We start from the raw sequence: 16,406 nt of genomic DNA, 5'->3' as shown, positions 1-16,406 counted from the left end.
CAGCAATACTTCACTGACACCTTTGTAAAATGACGACAAGAAACGAAAAAAGGTGCGAAGCGACGGAAGACAAACTAGAAAGACGCAAGCAAAGCCGCCGTGTCGCCATGAGCAACACGCGAGCCGAGCCGCCTCAAGCAACTAACAAAAGTAACATCTTTTTTTTTTTTTTGTGCGCGTTTGCGAGGATGGAGGGTAAAGTGCATGGCGCATCGCGTTCCTCTCCTTACCCGTTGCCCAGCAAGGGGAACGCTAGAGGCGCGATGTCGAAATCCGACGCCCGACCGGCCACCGCGGGCGGCGAGCCATTTCGGCAACCAAAAGCTTTTCGAAACAAGAAGCGGCGCGGCTCTACGGCAACGCCGGCTCGGTGACTCGATAGCTTCATGCCTCCGGTAGGGTCGCAAAATTTGGTCGCGAATGTAGGTGTCGAAATTCTTTATTCACGATTTCCGAAAAAAAAAAAACAGAAGAAAAAAAAAAAAAAGGTCGATTTATATTGAATAAACACGGCAGTCAGCCGCGCGACGAGACACACATTATGAAAGCGATTGGTGCGAGCGACCGAGGCGATGAGCGACGTTTTCTAGAAGCCCAAGAACCGAGCGGCGCAAGCAGCGAGAGTGAGAAATCTTCGGCGCTCGGCGCCGGCTCTCGTAGCTTCTCGCCGTCGCTCGTCTCGTTGATCGCTATATTGCTAACATGCCGTTCAGAAAGGCGCTCTAAGTGCTTACCATTGCATTGGGACCAGCCTCGCATCCAACCGTAACCAGTCTTTTTTTTTTTTAGGCGCCCAGGTAGAAGTTAACATCGTACATACACCGTTTTCAAGCATGGCTCCTCGTTCATTGCTCGATTTACATTTTCGGCAAATGACCGCAATGAAGCACAATTATTCTAGTTCAAAATTGTCACGAACACTTGGCACGCATGCTTATACTGTAGCGCACCTAACGTAATTTAAAAGTAGAACGAAAACGGGACGAGATTCGCTTACCGTTTCACGGATCCTAGGCCTAACGGCCGTACTTGGAAGTCGCCTGCGGTCCGGCGATCGGACGAGTCGAGCCGGCCTGACGCGGGCTGACCACGCCTGGTTGAACTATGAGAGGTGGCGTCCAGTTGAGAGCCAGAGACGCAGTAGAAACGGACCGCAAAACATCTGTCCCGTAACCGTAAACGAGCCAACGAACCCCCACACCGCTCTATCTTCGCCATCTCCGCGACGACCGGAAGTGGAAGCCGCGAAGTTATTAGAAAACCCGCGGCAGCGGAATCCACTGGGCGGAAGCTTTAAGTTTCGGTTTCGCTTTTCTCCAACGCAGGCTACGGTCGCTACGGTTTCGGGCTGGTGGGTTTGTCGGGTTTGTGGCTGGTTGCGACGACGCGAGGGGCCACGAAAAGACGCCAAGTTGGCCGAGTACGAGTCACGGCCCACGATACGAGCAACGGGCCGTTTGCCGCTGTCGACCGGCGATGAGGTATCCGCGGCTTGGTGTCACGATCGGTTTGTTGCCGTGCACGTTGACTCAAAGCTCGAAGTTATGCAGTTCCGTTCCGGCACCAGCCGCACCACGTTTTCCGGTGCATCGCACGTGGAGGCCTTTCGACGCATTCAGTGAACGTAAAGATCGTGCCCGCTGTCTTCGGTGCTGTGGAAGAAGTTGGAAGACGGAAGGCGTTTAGGACTCCAGGCCGGGCCGCCGGTTCACTCTGAACGAGAGGCGACGTGTGTGTGCACGCTTTGAGGAAGCCTCCGTGTTTCGCCGCGCTAGACCTCGCCGATCGCGACCAGACCAACCGGACCCCGAGTCCGAGAGGCTCTTGCGGAGCCAGTAACTGCACTGAGGTAGGAGCTGCTCGTTCTGCGCTACCATGCAGTGCTCTACAGTGCTCGGAGCTCTCGGTGTCATTCGTGCTTGCACCGAAGCCTTTGTGACCCCTTCGGACGCGCAAGTCGTACTTCGCAAAGGTTTGGACGGGGCCGCCCTCACCGAGCAGCTCCGCTATATTCCGCTTAGTTATGATCACAATAAAAGCTTGCGTTTGTTCTCGGGAAAAAAAATTGCGGGACCGCTCTCCGCGCCGCCGACGAGGTTGGCTGCCGCCATGTTCTCAGCTGTTCACTCGCTCCCGCAGCGAGCGCCTTCCGATAATCCTCCCCGTTCCAAAATGCGATGCGCTTTGCGCATTATGCCGTTTACATGACCACATATTGAATGCGGCAACTGGATTCAATACGACTAAGTCGCATTCGTGTAAACGTGGCTTATGTTCTTTTTCGACATGTATGATGTATGTAACGATAGCGGTGGTGAACGATGGACGTGTTTGTTGGAAGATGGCGGTCGTCTTTCTGCATGTATGATTTGGTTATACCGGTGGTCCTGTGGTATAAGCGTTTTGTTGGAAAGACGGCAGTCGCCTACGTCATCGGACGCAAAATAATACCAGCCACACCGAATCATATCGGCAAGCAAAGTGGCTGCCAGTATAGACAGACCCGGAGCCATAGCGGTGCCGGTATCTCCAGTTATGCAGAACGCCAAACCAAACTAGCTGCATGCGTAACACAAAGAAATTATGTTGGTGTCATACCAGAACTGTACAAGCAGCAGGTTTGTTTCTTGTACGTTTTTCCAATAGGGCATACAAGCCCAAGTGACCAAAAACGCGTCACCTTTCCCAAAAAAACGGCTATTCTGCTGCTTAATCGCAAGGCAAAAAACGAATTATTTGCCGATCTGCAGCCGCCGGTGGCGGCTATGGGAACTAAAATGACGGCGTCTCTGGGGGATACGCGGAAGTCAACAAACCCTGTCCCCCTCCGCTGCTACACTCGCCGTCAGCCCCATAGAGAACCGTCCTTTGTGTCCATCGCTCGCCGCGACCTTCGACGAGGCTGATCCTTTGGAAGTCGACAATCGCGGAGGAAGCGGCTGGGGTCTCTGAAGAGAGGGCCCAAGGGGAGACCACGTGAACCCCCAGAGACGTCACTCGAAAATCGGCGTGGAGTTGAGAGGCACTTCGACCTTCGATTTGTTTCATTTTTTTAAATACGAACTAGCGCTCGCAAGAAAATACGGCTTTCGGTTTTTCGTTCCATAGGTGACGCAGATTAACTTCCGCACTTAACTGGCCAAAGTCTGAAAATCGTTGCACTGCCCCTTTAAGAACAAATCCGTATTCACGAAACGAAATTTTTGTAAGTTTTGCGCAGGTTACGACGAAATCCTACGACAGCTCCGAAGCTGTCTTACGCACTTCTACGATCAAATCAGCATGGCCGACAGCGTCGCTCAGTTGGTCGCGACAACCAACGGATGTTTATTTTTCTACGTGCGCTTCTCACGCGTTCCGACTTCAAGCAGCAAGAAACAAGTAAAAAGTACTTGAAACAGACCACGACGAACGAACAAGAACGCTGGATCCACAGACAGCCGGGAAAAACTCCAAGGGCCACGAGTACGGACTCCGACCGATCGGCAGATAGGCCTAGCAGGCACTCCGACTCGGCGCAGCAATGATCTGACGGTCCTTGGCGAAGACCGTCTGCCCACCCTATTGGAAAAACGTACAAGAAACAAACCTGCCGCTTTTACAATTCTGGTATGACACCACCATAATTTCTTGGTATTATGTATGCAGCTAGTTTGTTTTGGCGTTCTGCATAACTGGAGATACCGGCACCGCTATGGCTCCGGGTCTGTCTATACTGGCAGCCAGTTTGCTTGCCGATATGATTCCGTGTGGCTGGTATGATTTTGCGTCCGATGACGTGGGCGACCGCCTTCTTTCCAACAAAACGCTTACGCCACAGGACCACCGGTATAACTAAATCATACACGCAGAAAGACGACCGCCATCTTCCACCAAAAACGTACATCGTTCACCACCGGTATCGTACATACACCATGTACGTCGAAAAAGAACACAAGCCGCGTTTACATGAATGCGACTTAGTCGCATTGAATCCAGTTGCCGCATTCGTTGACACTCGTGGCAAGATCGGGTGTAGTGGTGTACTGTCTTCGCAAGCTTGGGCCAGTAGTACTTTTCGCGTATCCTCGCAAGAGTCCTGCTGTAACCAAGGTGTCCCGCCGTCGGGTCACCGTGCTGGCAGGTCTGAAATGGCAGAGCTGCCTCGTCTACCTTGACGATGTCGTGGTATTCTCACGAGATTTCGACGAACACCTCAGACGACTTCGAGCCGTGCTTCAAGCCATCAAGACCGCCGGCCTGTCACTCAAGCCAACAAAGTGTCGGTTCGCCTATGGGGAACTAAAGTTCCTTGGCCACGTCGTGAACAACAAGGGTGTTCTACCTGACCCCGAGAAGACCCGCGCCGTAGCTGCATTTACGCCGCCGTCTGACAAGAAGGCCGTGAGAAGATTTCTCGGACTCTGTGCCTACTACAGGCGCTTTGTTCGAGACTTCGCCAAGCTATCCGCACCGCTGACACACCTCACGAAGGACGCCGTAAAGTTCGAGTGGACAGAAGAACACCAGAGGTCATTCGACGAGCTCAAACGAAGACTCCAGACGCCCCCGATTCTTGGCCATTTCGACCAGTTTGCTGAAACCGAGATCCACACCGACGCCAGTAACACCGGACTGGGTGCGGTACTAGTCCAAGTGCAGGACGGAGCCGAGCGAGTTATCGCATACGCAAGTCGGACGCTGTCTAAAGCGGAGAGGAACTATTCAACGACCGAAAAGGAGTGCCTCGCTGTCGTATGGGCAATAACAAAGTTTCGCCCATATTTGTATGGAAGTTCTTTTCGCGTAGTCACAGACCACCACTCGCTCTGCTGGCTGGCGAATCTGAAGGACCCCTCCGGACGCCTCGCTCGGTGGAGCCTACGACTGCAGGAGTTCGACATGGCCGTGGTGTACAAGTCCGGCCGGAAGCACAATGACGCCGACTGCCTGTCAAGGGCCCCAGTCGAGGCCGGTCCTGCCTGCACCAAAGAGGACGACGATGAGTGTTTCCTCGGCGCTCTGGATGTAAGCGACATGGCAGCACTCCAACGAGACGACCCTGAGCTGCGAGCACTCATCGAACACCTAGAGGGGCAAGGAAGCGCCGTTCCCCGCGGTTTTGTTCGAACACTGCCAACCTTCTCCATCCGACAAGGCGTACTGTACAAGGGGAACTTCAGCGACAGCAACACAGCGTGGCTGTTGGTGATCCCTTCCAGTCTTCGAGAAGAAATTTTTCAATCCTGCCACGATGACCCGACGGCGGGACACCTTGGTTACAGCAGGACTCTTGCGAGGATACGCGAAAAGTACTACTGGCCCAAGCTTGCGAAGACAGTACACCACTACACCCGATCTTGCCACGAGTGTCAACGAAGGAAGAAGCCACCGACGAGACCGGCAGGACTTCTTCAGCCTATTGCGCCGCCATCTGCCCCATTCCAGCAAATCGGTATGGATTTACTCGGACCTTTCCCACCGTCGACGCAAGGAAACCGATGGATAATCGTCGCAACCGATTATCTCACGCGGTACGCCGAGACAAAAGCCCTTCCATCAGGAACGGCTGTTGAAGTCGCCAAGTTTTTCATCGAGTCCATTGTCCTCCGGCACGGCGCTCCCGAAGTCCTGATCTCAGACCGTGGATCATCATTCATGGCCCAGCTGACGCAAGAAGTCCTTCGTCTCAGCCACACCAGCCATCGTCGCAACACGGCGTACCACCCGCAGACCAACGGGCTGACGGAGAGACTCAACAAAACCATCGCCGACATGATCTCCATGTACGTCGACGTGGAGCACAAGACATGGGACGAGGTGTTGCCGTACGTCACATTTGCCTACAACACGGCCGTACAAGAGACCACCGGAGTGACACCCTTTCAACTCGTGCATGGGCGCAAAGTAACGACCATGCTGGACGCGATGCTGCCCCATGAGCCAGCTGACAGTGAGAGCGACGACGCCCAGGTGATTGCTCAACGGGCCGAAGAAGTCCGCCAGCTCGCCCGACTTAGGATTCAAGACCAGCAACGCGCCGACGCGGGCCGCTACAACCTTCGTCGCAGGGACGTTCACTTCCAGCCCGGAGACAGGGTGTGGGTTTGGACGCCCATCCGTCGCCGCGGCCCCAGTGAGAAACTGCTGAAACGGTACTTTGGACCATACAAGGTACTTCGTCGCCTCGGCGAGCTGAACTACGAGGTGATGCCCGACGGAACACGAACATCGTCACGTCGCCCACCACGACCTGAGGTCGTCCACGTCGTGCGCCTGAAGCCGTACTACGCTCGATAGGACTGTGGACCTTTTGTGCTCCAAAAGACTCTTTAGTTTATCGTTCTTTTTTATTTTGATTTGTTTTACACTGCATCGGGGCGATGCACTTTTAAAGGGGGGAGTAATGCCGCGCGCAAGGCTGAGAAAGAAACGCTCGGTCACGGTCCTCCAGAAAGTTCCCGTTTATTCATGTACCGCACGTAACTTCTATCATTTATCCCTGCTTTTGTTTTCTAGAAAGTACGTGTTCATTCTCGCCCCGATCACGCGACGCTCGAACCGCTTTCGCCGAATCTTCGAGATAGCGGCGCACTCTAGATAAGAGGCCGCCCGCGACCTTGTCGAGTCAGTCTCGCCCTAGCGCTCGATTCTGCTGACACGCCGACTTCGACGCCCGCGACGCTCTGCTTTCTTCTGTTTCCTTCTTTATTTTCGGCACAAGTTCGCCACATTAAACGTTTATTTCTCCCTGTTTATTTCCTGTTTTCTTTTGGTCACCAACCGTGACAATATGATCATGAAAACGACATAATGCGCAAAGCGCATCGCATTTTGGAACGGGAAGGATAATCGCAAGGCGCTCGCTGCAGGAGCGAGTGAACAGCTGAGAACATGGCGGCGGCCAACCTCGTCAGCGGCGCGGAGAGCGGTCCCGTAATTTTTTTTCCCGAGAACAAACGCAAGCTTTTGTTGCGATCATAAGTAAGCGGAATATAGCGGAGCTGCTCGGTGAGGGCGGCCCCGTCCAAACCTTTGCGAAGTACGACTTGCGCGTCCGAAGGGGTCACAATGGCTTCAGTGCAAGCACGAATGACACCGAGAGCTCCGAGCACTGTAGAGCACTGCATGGTAGCGCAGAACGAGCAGCTCCTACTTCGGTGCCGTTCCTGGCTGCGCAAGAGCCTCTCGGACTCGGGGTCCGGTTGGTCCTGTCGCGATCGGCGAGGTCTGGCGCGGCGAAACGCGGAGGCTTCCTCAAAGCGTGCGCACACACGTCGCCTCTCGTTCAGAGTGAACCGGCGGCCCGGCCTGGAGTCCTAAACGCTTTGGTTTTGATGCTTCTTCCGTCTCGCAACTTCTTCCACAGCACCGAAGACAGCGGACACGATCTTTACTTTCACTGAATGCGTCGAAAGGACTCCACGTGCGATGCACCGGAAAACGTGGTGCGGCTGGTGCCGGAACGGAACTGCGGAACTTCGAGCTTTGAGTTAACGTGCACGGCAAGAAACCGATCGTAACACCAAGCCGCGGATACCGCATCGCCGGTCGACAGCGGCAAACGGCCCGTTGCTCGTACTCGGCAAACTCGGCGTCTTTTCGTGGCCCCTCGCGTCCTCGCAACCAGCCACAAACTCACCAGCCCGCAACCGTAGCGACCGAAGCCGGCGTTGGAGAAAACCGAAACCGAAACTTAAGGCTTCCGCCCAGTGGCTTCGGTGCTTCCGTTGCCGCGGCTTTTCTAAGTTCGCGGCTTCCACTTCCGGTCGTCGCGGAGATGGCGAACAATGGCGAAGATAGCGCGATGTGGTTCGTTGGCTCGTTTACGGTTACGGGACAGATGTTTTGCGGTCCGTTTCTACTGCGTCTCTGGCGCTAAACTCGACGGCGCCTCTCATAGTTCAACCAAGGTGTGGTCGGCCTGGGTCAGCGCGGTCGGCTCGCCTCGTCCGATCTCCGGACCGCCGGCGACTTCCGAGTTCTTTAGGCCTGGGATCCGAAGGCGTCTGTCTCCGTGAAACGGTAAGCGAATCTCGTCCCTTTTCGTTCTACTTTTAAATTACGTTTGGTGCGCTACTGTGTAAGCATGCGTGCCAAGTGTTCGTGACAATTTTGAACTAGAATAATTGTGCTTCATTGCGGTTTGTCATTTACCGCAAATGTAAATCGAGCAATGAACGAGGAGTAAATCGAGCAATGAACGAGGAGCCATGCTTGAAAACGATGTATGTACGATGTTAACTTCTATCTGTGCGGCTTTAAAGAAAGTCAAGACTGGTTACGGTTGGATGCGAGGCTGGTCTCAATGCAATGTTAAGCACTTAGAGCGCCTTTCTGAACGGCATATAAGCAATATAGCGATCAACGAGACGAGCGACGGCGAGAAGCTACGAGTGCCGGCGCCGAGCGACGAAGATTTCTCACTCCCGCTGCTTGCGCCGCTCGGTTCTTGGGCTTCTAGAAAACGTCGCTCATCGCCTTGGTCGCTCGCACCAATCGCTTTCATAATGTGTGTGTCGTCGCGCGGCCGTGTTTATTCGAATATAAGTCGACCTTTTTTTTTTTTTTTTTTTTTTTTCGGAAATTGTGACTAAAGAATTTCGACACCTGTATTCGCGACCAAATTTTGCGACCCTACCGGAGGCATGAAGCTATCGAGTCACCGAGCCGGCGTTGCCGTAGAGCCGCGCCGCTTCTTGTTTCAAAAAGCTTTTGGTAACCGAAATGGCTCGCCGCCCGCGGTGGCCCGTGCCGCTCCTCGGGCGTCGGATTTCGACATTGCGCCTCTAGCGTTCCCCTTGCTGGGCAACGGGGAAGGAGAGGAACGCGATGCGCCACGCACTTTACCCTCCATCCTTGCAAACGCGCGCAAAAAAAAAAAAAAAAAAAAAGTTACTTTTGTTAGTTGCTTGAGGCGGCTCGGCTCGCGTGTTGCTCATGGCGACACGGCGGCTTTGCTTGCGTCTTTGTAGTTTGTCTTCCGTCGCTTCGCACCTTCTTTCGTTTCCTGTCGTCATTTTACAACGGTGTCAGTGAAGAATTGCTGCGAATACGCGAGGATGTCTACCCAGCTGAAGAAGCTTCGGACGACGATGACATGTCCAGAAGTTCTGACGGTGATGAAGTTTTTGGCATCGCCCCGTGATTTAGCTGAGAGTGATGTAAATAAAGGTTTGTTTCTTTCTTTCGCCCAAAATTTCCCCTGTTCTTAAAAATAAAAAAAAAGTCGACCTATATTTGAATTACTTTTTTTTTTATTCTCTATGGACCCAGTACATAGGGTTCGACCTATTTTCGAGTAAATACGGTAACTTTAATTTTTATTTTGGTTTACGTCGGACGCAACTCGAATGCTTGACAGTTACGTTGGGCGTAACTTTAATTTTTATTTCGGGTTCCGTCGGACGTAACGTTAGACACTCCGATACACTTAAGGAAAATAGGGGCTGCTGGTTCATCATATAAACCAACCATTTGTGTTTAATTAAAATGCATCACTGACCTCAAAAAAAAAAAAAAGATACTGCTATCCTAGAGTTTATGCTATAGGAATGTAGCGCTTCAGATAAATTTGTTAATTTTTACTTTTAGTCACTGCCCCCTCCAGATACCACATCTGGCCTAAAGCAGTGTTCCGGATCTCCTTCCAAGACCTCAGGCGTGTCGTCATTCAATCCATCAGTCGGCGGCGTATCATGGGCGTGTTGCTGTTGCTTACTGGATGGTGCTACCGAGGGAAAAGTGGTCATGCTTGGGAAAGGCAAGTATGGCCGCCGTAAGTATACATATTGTCTTTACCTTTGCTCGAATTCACTTTTAAGAAATGCACAGTTCGCATGTGTGCATCTCTCAATGTTTCCACAGTCGGCTGTGTTTTTTTGTTTTTTTTGAGTGCTCCAACTCTGCTAGCGCTAGTTTCTCTAGATCATGCAAATGGGATGCAACACTAAACCACATATGCTCTCGCAACAAACAGTGCTGTGCAGAAGCACAGTGGAATTTACTCTAGCTTTATAATGCAGCACAAAATAGTTGACTCCAAGTATAGCTACTTTTGTGACTCCGTTTAACCAAAAGCTCTGCCGAAACAAACTTGCCGCCTTATAGGTAGTGCAAAAGAACCTCGCGTGCCTAACCTGGGGAAGGGCCTTTTTTTATAGGTCAATTTTTTCTTAAACCAATACCTTCAGCCTCCTTGAAATGTTAACATCATGTGACACACGGAAGAACAGTAAACTCTTTAATGTTGGCGAACCTTTAATTTTTGCGGCCTTTAATTTTGCAGAATTCAGTGGCTGCGATTATGTGCTCTGTGACCGATTCGAGAAGAAATAGGGGCCACGAAGATAAGGGGGTTTTACTGTACATCGGAGGAAAGAGGAAGTCACTTTTGTTTGTATGCAAGAGTAAAACCAACAACAACAATCATGGTGTCGACACTTTGTGAGCCTATCTGTCTATTGAATGATATCAATTTTGTTTTAGTTCGTTAAACATTGTTGCCTGTACACAGTGGGATGTCGTCTTCAACACGAGCAGTGGTTTTCCCTGAAGTAGGCAGCATGGACGCGTGCCGCAGCGCAACATAGTTCATTTGCAGGTGGTACCGCAGGTTGAAGGATGGTTGGCACAATATGGGGGAATCACAATTCAATGTTCTACCTGGGGCGTAGACAAGATTTGCTCATTCTAAATCATTTTGTCTAAAAATTGGGGATTTGCGATGAATGTACCCGCATGGTTGGAAGGGCCAGACAAGCCTTGTGAGCGCTTCGTTTTCTAGCGTCTCAGTCCTGAACCCACTCACGCACCACATGTGTAGATGTTCCAATACATGGGACCACTTATTTGGAAGATGGTGAATGGCAACTGTTATCTTTATCAGACTTCTGTATTATGGTCAAAGTTGGACTGCATATTTGCAATACTTTTTCTCACTTAAAAATATGTCATACTAAAATATGTAGAATAGCCGATGACAAAAAGAGAATGGCTGGGCGTCCTCCAGCACGTGCTTGTGCTTTTTACCCCACTTTGGACAGATGTGCTCGCTCCAGGCTCATGAGGCGCTGAAACGTCATCGAAGGTAGCAGACGGGCTGGTGGTGGAACAACGGAGACTTCTCCCTGCCTTCCTCATGCTGTCAGTGAGCGTGTACCTCTATACTCTAACTTAGCTTAACCTGCACAGAGCTGAGGAGAATAGGCTTGGCGAGTGCCCTTACTGCATATGCATTTGTACAGCTGAGGCACTTTCTGAATCAAGAACATTGTGTATCTTACCTTCAAAAACACATCATTTTGGGGGTGCAAGAGGAATTGTAAGGCATATCTTTGTTTGTATTGTCCTATTACGTATCGCAGGCACGTAGCCAGGGGGAGGCTTATGAGGCCCGGCCCCCCCCCCCCCCCCGATATCTTCCATTTTTTGCATGGGTCCTCCTCTCCCCCCTCCCCCTCATACAGCATTTTGTTATGAGTGGGCCCCCCCTGAAACAAAATCCTGGCTACGTGCCTGACGCATCGACTCCAACTTAATGCGGAGTCGACCCACCTTGTTGATAAATTTAATGCCTGCCAGGTAATTTGTTTTGCATTCAGTTAATATATCAGTATTCAGTTAGGTATCCCAAGTCATTAGTCGTTGAGATGCAGTCTCTCTGTAAGTCAGTCATGTTTAACATTCATAAAACTGCTTGTCAAATAATGGCACTGTCGAGGACGTGTACTCGGCTCGAGCAATCGCTGTCCACAAGCTGGTTGTGTGGATACAGGCAGCAAACATCCCGGTTGAAACGTCCTTCCTCGCAATGTAGCTCAAGACTAGGTCAGGGCCCCACTCACAAACGTCTATACTTTGCATCTCTTCAAGCTGGACCACTTTTGACACTACAAGCCATTGCAGCAAAAACAGTGTGACACATGTTTAATAGCTCGACGTACCATGGCGTCCAACTTGAAGGTCACATGGCTTGCAGCTTCTGCCGTGGTTAACTTTAAACTGAGATAGTTTGGAATAATGCTCTCGGTTTTTAGTGTTGCCCGGCACGGTTAACAATTTGGTGATATAGTGCTGCATTGAAAAATCTGCATTCGTGACTGTATCACCTTATGAATGCATACTAGCTATTAAACTCTCCATTCTGCAGAGAAATGAAATGCACTTTGCTTCCAATTGCAGCTACTTCTGGAACTTCATGGTATGAAGCACCTTATGGCTGCAAGCTCTGACCGATCTTGTTCTCTGGTCTGCGCAGGCCCATTGCAGGGAGTCACTCCGAGAGCCTCACCAGAGGTTCCTGCCCGTGGTCGTTCTAAATTTTTTTTCTTGTAGGTATGCATCCTTTGTCTTTCCGTAATGTACTCGGGCGTTTTCTTTTCACTGTCGCAGATTTGCCTCAAAATTGGTTGAGCACAGAAATGGATGCTGTACAACCGTATCCCGCATATTTTGTTCAAGGTAACTTTTCTTTGCGAAAGCTAGATTTTTTTATAAAGGTTAGTTTTTTTGTTTTTATTTACAAATTTATTTGAGTTTCCATGGGCAACACTAAGACGTTATGCCAAGGGCAAGGACAAGTTCACTGCTCTAACTTGTTCTCAACTGATTGCAAGAAATTTTGTTAATGTCGTGAAACCTCTTTCCAGCACTTGCTTTGCAGCATGGAAACAAATTATACATGGGACATACTCATTTTTAGACTGCTTGCTCATTCTGCAGGTCTGCCTTCTATAGATGTCGTGCTACTGGAGAGCAGGCGAATTCGATTGTTGGTTTTGCCATTGCTTTTTTTTAACTGTTGTCCTAATAGTTCTTCTAAATTTAAAAATTTTCCTAAAAAGCAAGTCGGCAAGAATATCTAGTTTCACTAGTTAGCTGGAAATAATGATCTAGTACCCTTTAGTCAGTAAAATAGATAGTGTATGCCGCTGTTAGTGTCAAGTAGAGATGCACGCTTTTTAGGCATTTTGCGCAGAGTGGTACCCATTTTTATTGGTTAGCCTCTTGGTGCGCCAACTAAACTCTTTCTATCCAGACACCTGCCCTTTGCTTTTATTTGGCAGGCTCTGGCAATAAAATAATATAGTGTTATTCCTCGGTGGCTTAAAAACCTAAAGAAAGAAGTTTCTCCATGTTTAAACGCAAAGTTTTATAAAGGCAAAAATGAATTAAGCCAGTAGCAGACGACACATAGCCTCAACAGTGCTCCGCGCCAACAGCGTTGCGTCAAAATAGTGGTCGTCTCCTTTTTGCTGCCTTCTCTCTCCCTCCTTCGGCGCTCTCCTCCCTTTCCTCCTTTCCGCCACCTTTGTCACCACACCCACTGGCTAAACTCTCCCACTATACGGCTCTGCATTGCAATAGTAGTTTTTTTTTATAGTCTTTAGAGTTAAATGTGAATATTTGACAGAAATCTCCCAGGTTGGGGTGAAAGAGGGTTAAATGAATGCATTTGATCATTCGCCTTAATTCAGTACCCATCATTTCAAGGCCTGTGTGGCCTTGTCCTGGGGTGTGTCTATGACTGTGGCTGTGAAGGAGCAGTTTTTTTAATAGGTACAAGTACAAAGTATAAAAGCAAAAGAATCTATGTGCTGATCACGAAAGAATATGCTAGCCATTCTAATGTAGCTCTGCCAAGTACTTGATTGTGATTTGTTTTTATTTCCAGCTACTTGGTTGCCTCAAGATCTGGGGATCCTAGTGGCCACAAGCTTGGACTCAATCTTCTTCTGTGGTCCGGCCAGGACCATGGGGGAGGTAATCCCAGCAACAAGAGCATCACAGTATCTCCCTGCCTGTGACTTTCGATTAGCATCACGACAAGGGCGTGCTCATGCTACCAAGTGTTAGGTATGCTACTCGAAATAAGCATTCTTACCTATTCTTGAAGTGAAACAGCAAAAGCACTGCTAAGCCTAAAATGCAAAAAACATTCAAATCTCGGGTTGGATGGAGTTCCAATTACAAAAAGGCGTCTGCAGACATGATTCACATGTGAACTTAAAGCCCACGGATGTAGGTTCGACGGAGTCACAGAAATAACTTCCCGCAGATGGCTTCGCTAGTGCTATACCCAAACAAATTCTTAAAATAATCATTGTGTTACGTTGGTGTCATCAATCTTATGTACCTACCCCACCCAGCAGTCGGGAGATTTGAAATATAAAAAAATGGGAACTTGCACATTGTCAGCTCTGCAAAGATAATATATTGAACCGAGCATAGCACGTTCAACTTAAGAAAGCAATTCAGTGCAGGCCTAGTTTTAAGGTTCACATATTTGTTACTGCCCTTCATAATGAAGTAAAAACTACTGAAGTTGTGGCCCACTACAGGCTTTCTATTAGTGTTAAAAAGTGTTATGGCAGTTTAAACAGCTCGCTCCAAATATTTTCTAGAAATGCATAGGTTTATGGAAATTATTATGTGGATGTTTGCAGACAGTCATGGTGAGACCAATCTTTAGTGCCAAGTGTTCCACTTATTCAGAGTTGGTTGAGTCTGTAAATATTGTAGGTCGCAAATTAAATTTTTATGGTATGCAATGGGCACAATCATCCGTAATGACTAGCTCTACCTAGGGGAACTTTATACGTTTACTACGGCAAGATGGTTTCGCAAAACTAAGTATTTAGTTTATTCAACTCCTGCACTAACCTTATCTCTAGAAACTTTTTATATTCTTTACGATGCTGAGTTAGGATTCTGGAAGTAGTTTTTCTAGAACTACGCTAGACATTTCCAGTTGATAATTTTTCTCGCAAAGCATTCGAGAGAGCCAAACCCTGTAATATACGGATGGAATTCCAGAATGATGCGACTGGCAGTTTGAAACATTCGGCACTGTAACAGTAATAATGCCATGTCACTTGCCTATGTAATGCTAATTTTCGCAGATCAAACTGCTTTTTCCGTCTGCACTCATTTTCAGTGGACTCATTCAGCGAACTCGCACCCGAGACTGCAGCGCTGGGTTCTGCGAAGTAATTTGAATGAATATAGATGCAACAGGTTTCTTTGAGTGTGCGCCTAACACGTATTCTTCACATTGAATCTGCTACTGTATTTATGACCGTGTCCTTAAATGTATCCACATTCCAGCTTATTTTTATTTTCACGTTTGAGTTTTCTTCAGTACTTTTCTCAACATCTGTGCTTGTTGAGCCGTACTCAAGACCATACATCTTGTCTTTCCCTATTACATTAATATATAAAACTGTTGATGCCGAGTGAGAATTCAAGGTACCGAATCTGTCGTGCGAGTTAAATAAGAACCTATAGAAAGCTCTACAAAGGAAATTTTGTTAAAGGAGGCTGTATAAGCATTAGAATAGCACATGGCATGCTTAAAAAAAAAATACAAATTCTTGTTGGGTATGCAAGGATGACACTGCTGTGCTGTTTCTGATGTGTCACAAAAAAAATCAGTGCCATAGAGTGTTCCTTATGGAAGTACAAACTGTCGAATTCAAAGTCCAGAAGTTTTATTCAAGAATGTTCCTCAATACAAATGTATTTAGAGATCTGAGCCACTGACTCATACATGACTATGTGGCGAACATTCATTTTCATGTGCATTATAGTTTACAAGGTCTAGTCTGCATTGATTTATTGCATTCATGCTGAAACTGGGAGGGGTTCTCTGGGTATGAATAAAGATATAAACATTTCTTAAAATCAAAACATTTGAGAACAGACTATACGGCTCTGCATTGCAGTAGTAGTTTTATTTGTAGTCTTTACAGTTGAATGTGAATATTTGACAGAAGTCTCTCAGGTTGGGACGAAAGAGGGTTAAATGAATGCATTTGATTATTCGCCTTAATTCGGTGCCCATCATTTTAACGCCTACGTGGCCTTGTCCTGGGGGGTGACTGTGACTAAAATAAGAGGATCTATGTGCTGATCACGAAAGAATATGCTAGCCATTCTAATGTAGCTCTGCCAAGTACTTGATTGTGATTTGTTTTTATTTTCAGCTACTTGGGTGCCTCAAGATCTGGAGATCCTAGTGGCCACAAGCTTGGACTCAATCTTTTTCCGTGGTCTGGCCAGGACCATGGGGGAGATAATCCCAGCAACAAGAGCATCGCAGTATCTCCCTGCCTATGACTTTCGATCAGCGTCACGATAGGGGAGTCCTCGTGCCACCAGGTGTTAGGTATGCCACTTGAAATAAGCATTTTTCTTACCTATTACTAGAACAGCAAAAGCACTACTAAGCCTAAAATGCAAAAAAACATATTCAAATATTGGGTTGGATGGAGTTCCAATTACAAAAAGGAGTCTGCAGACATGATTAACATGTGAACTTAAAGCCCGCGGATGTAGGTTCGACGGTGTCACAGAAATAACTTCCCGCAGATCGCCTTGTTCGTGCTTTACCCAAACAAATTCTTAAAATAATCATTGTGTTTCGT

This window comes from Ixodes scapularis, unplaced genomic scaffold, assembly GCF_016920785.2.
Source record: "Ixodes scapularis isolate PalLabHiFi unplaced genomic scaffold, ASM1692078v2 PGA_scaffold6__148_contigs__length_123643588, whole genome shotgun sequence".
Lineage (NCBI taxonomy): Eukaryota > Metazoa > Arthropoda > Arachnida > Ixodida > Ixodidae > Ixodes > Ixodes scapularis.
The sequence above is the reverse complement of the archived record's forward strand: the minus strand, read 5'-3'. Positions refer to the sequence as shown.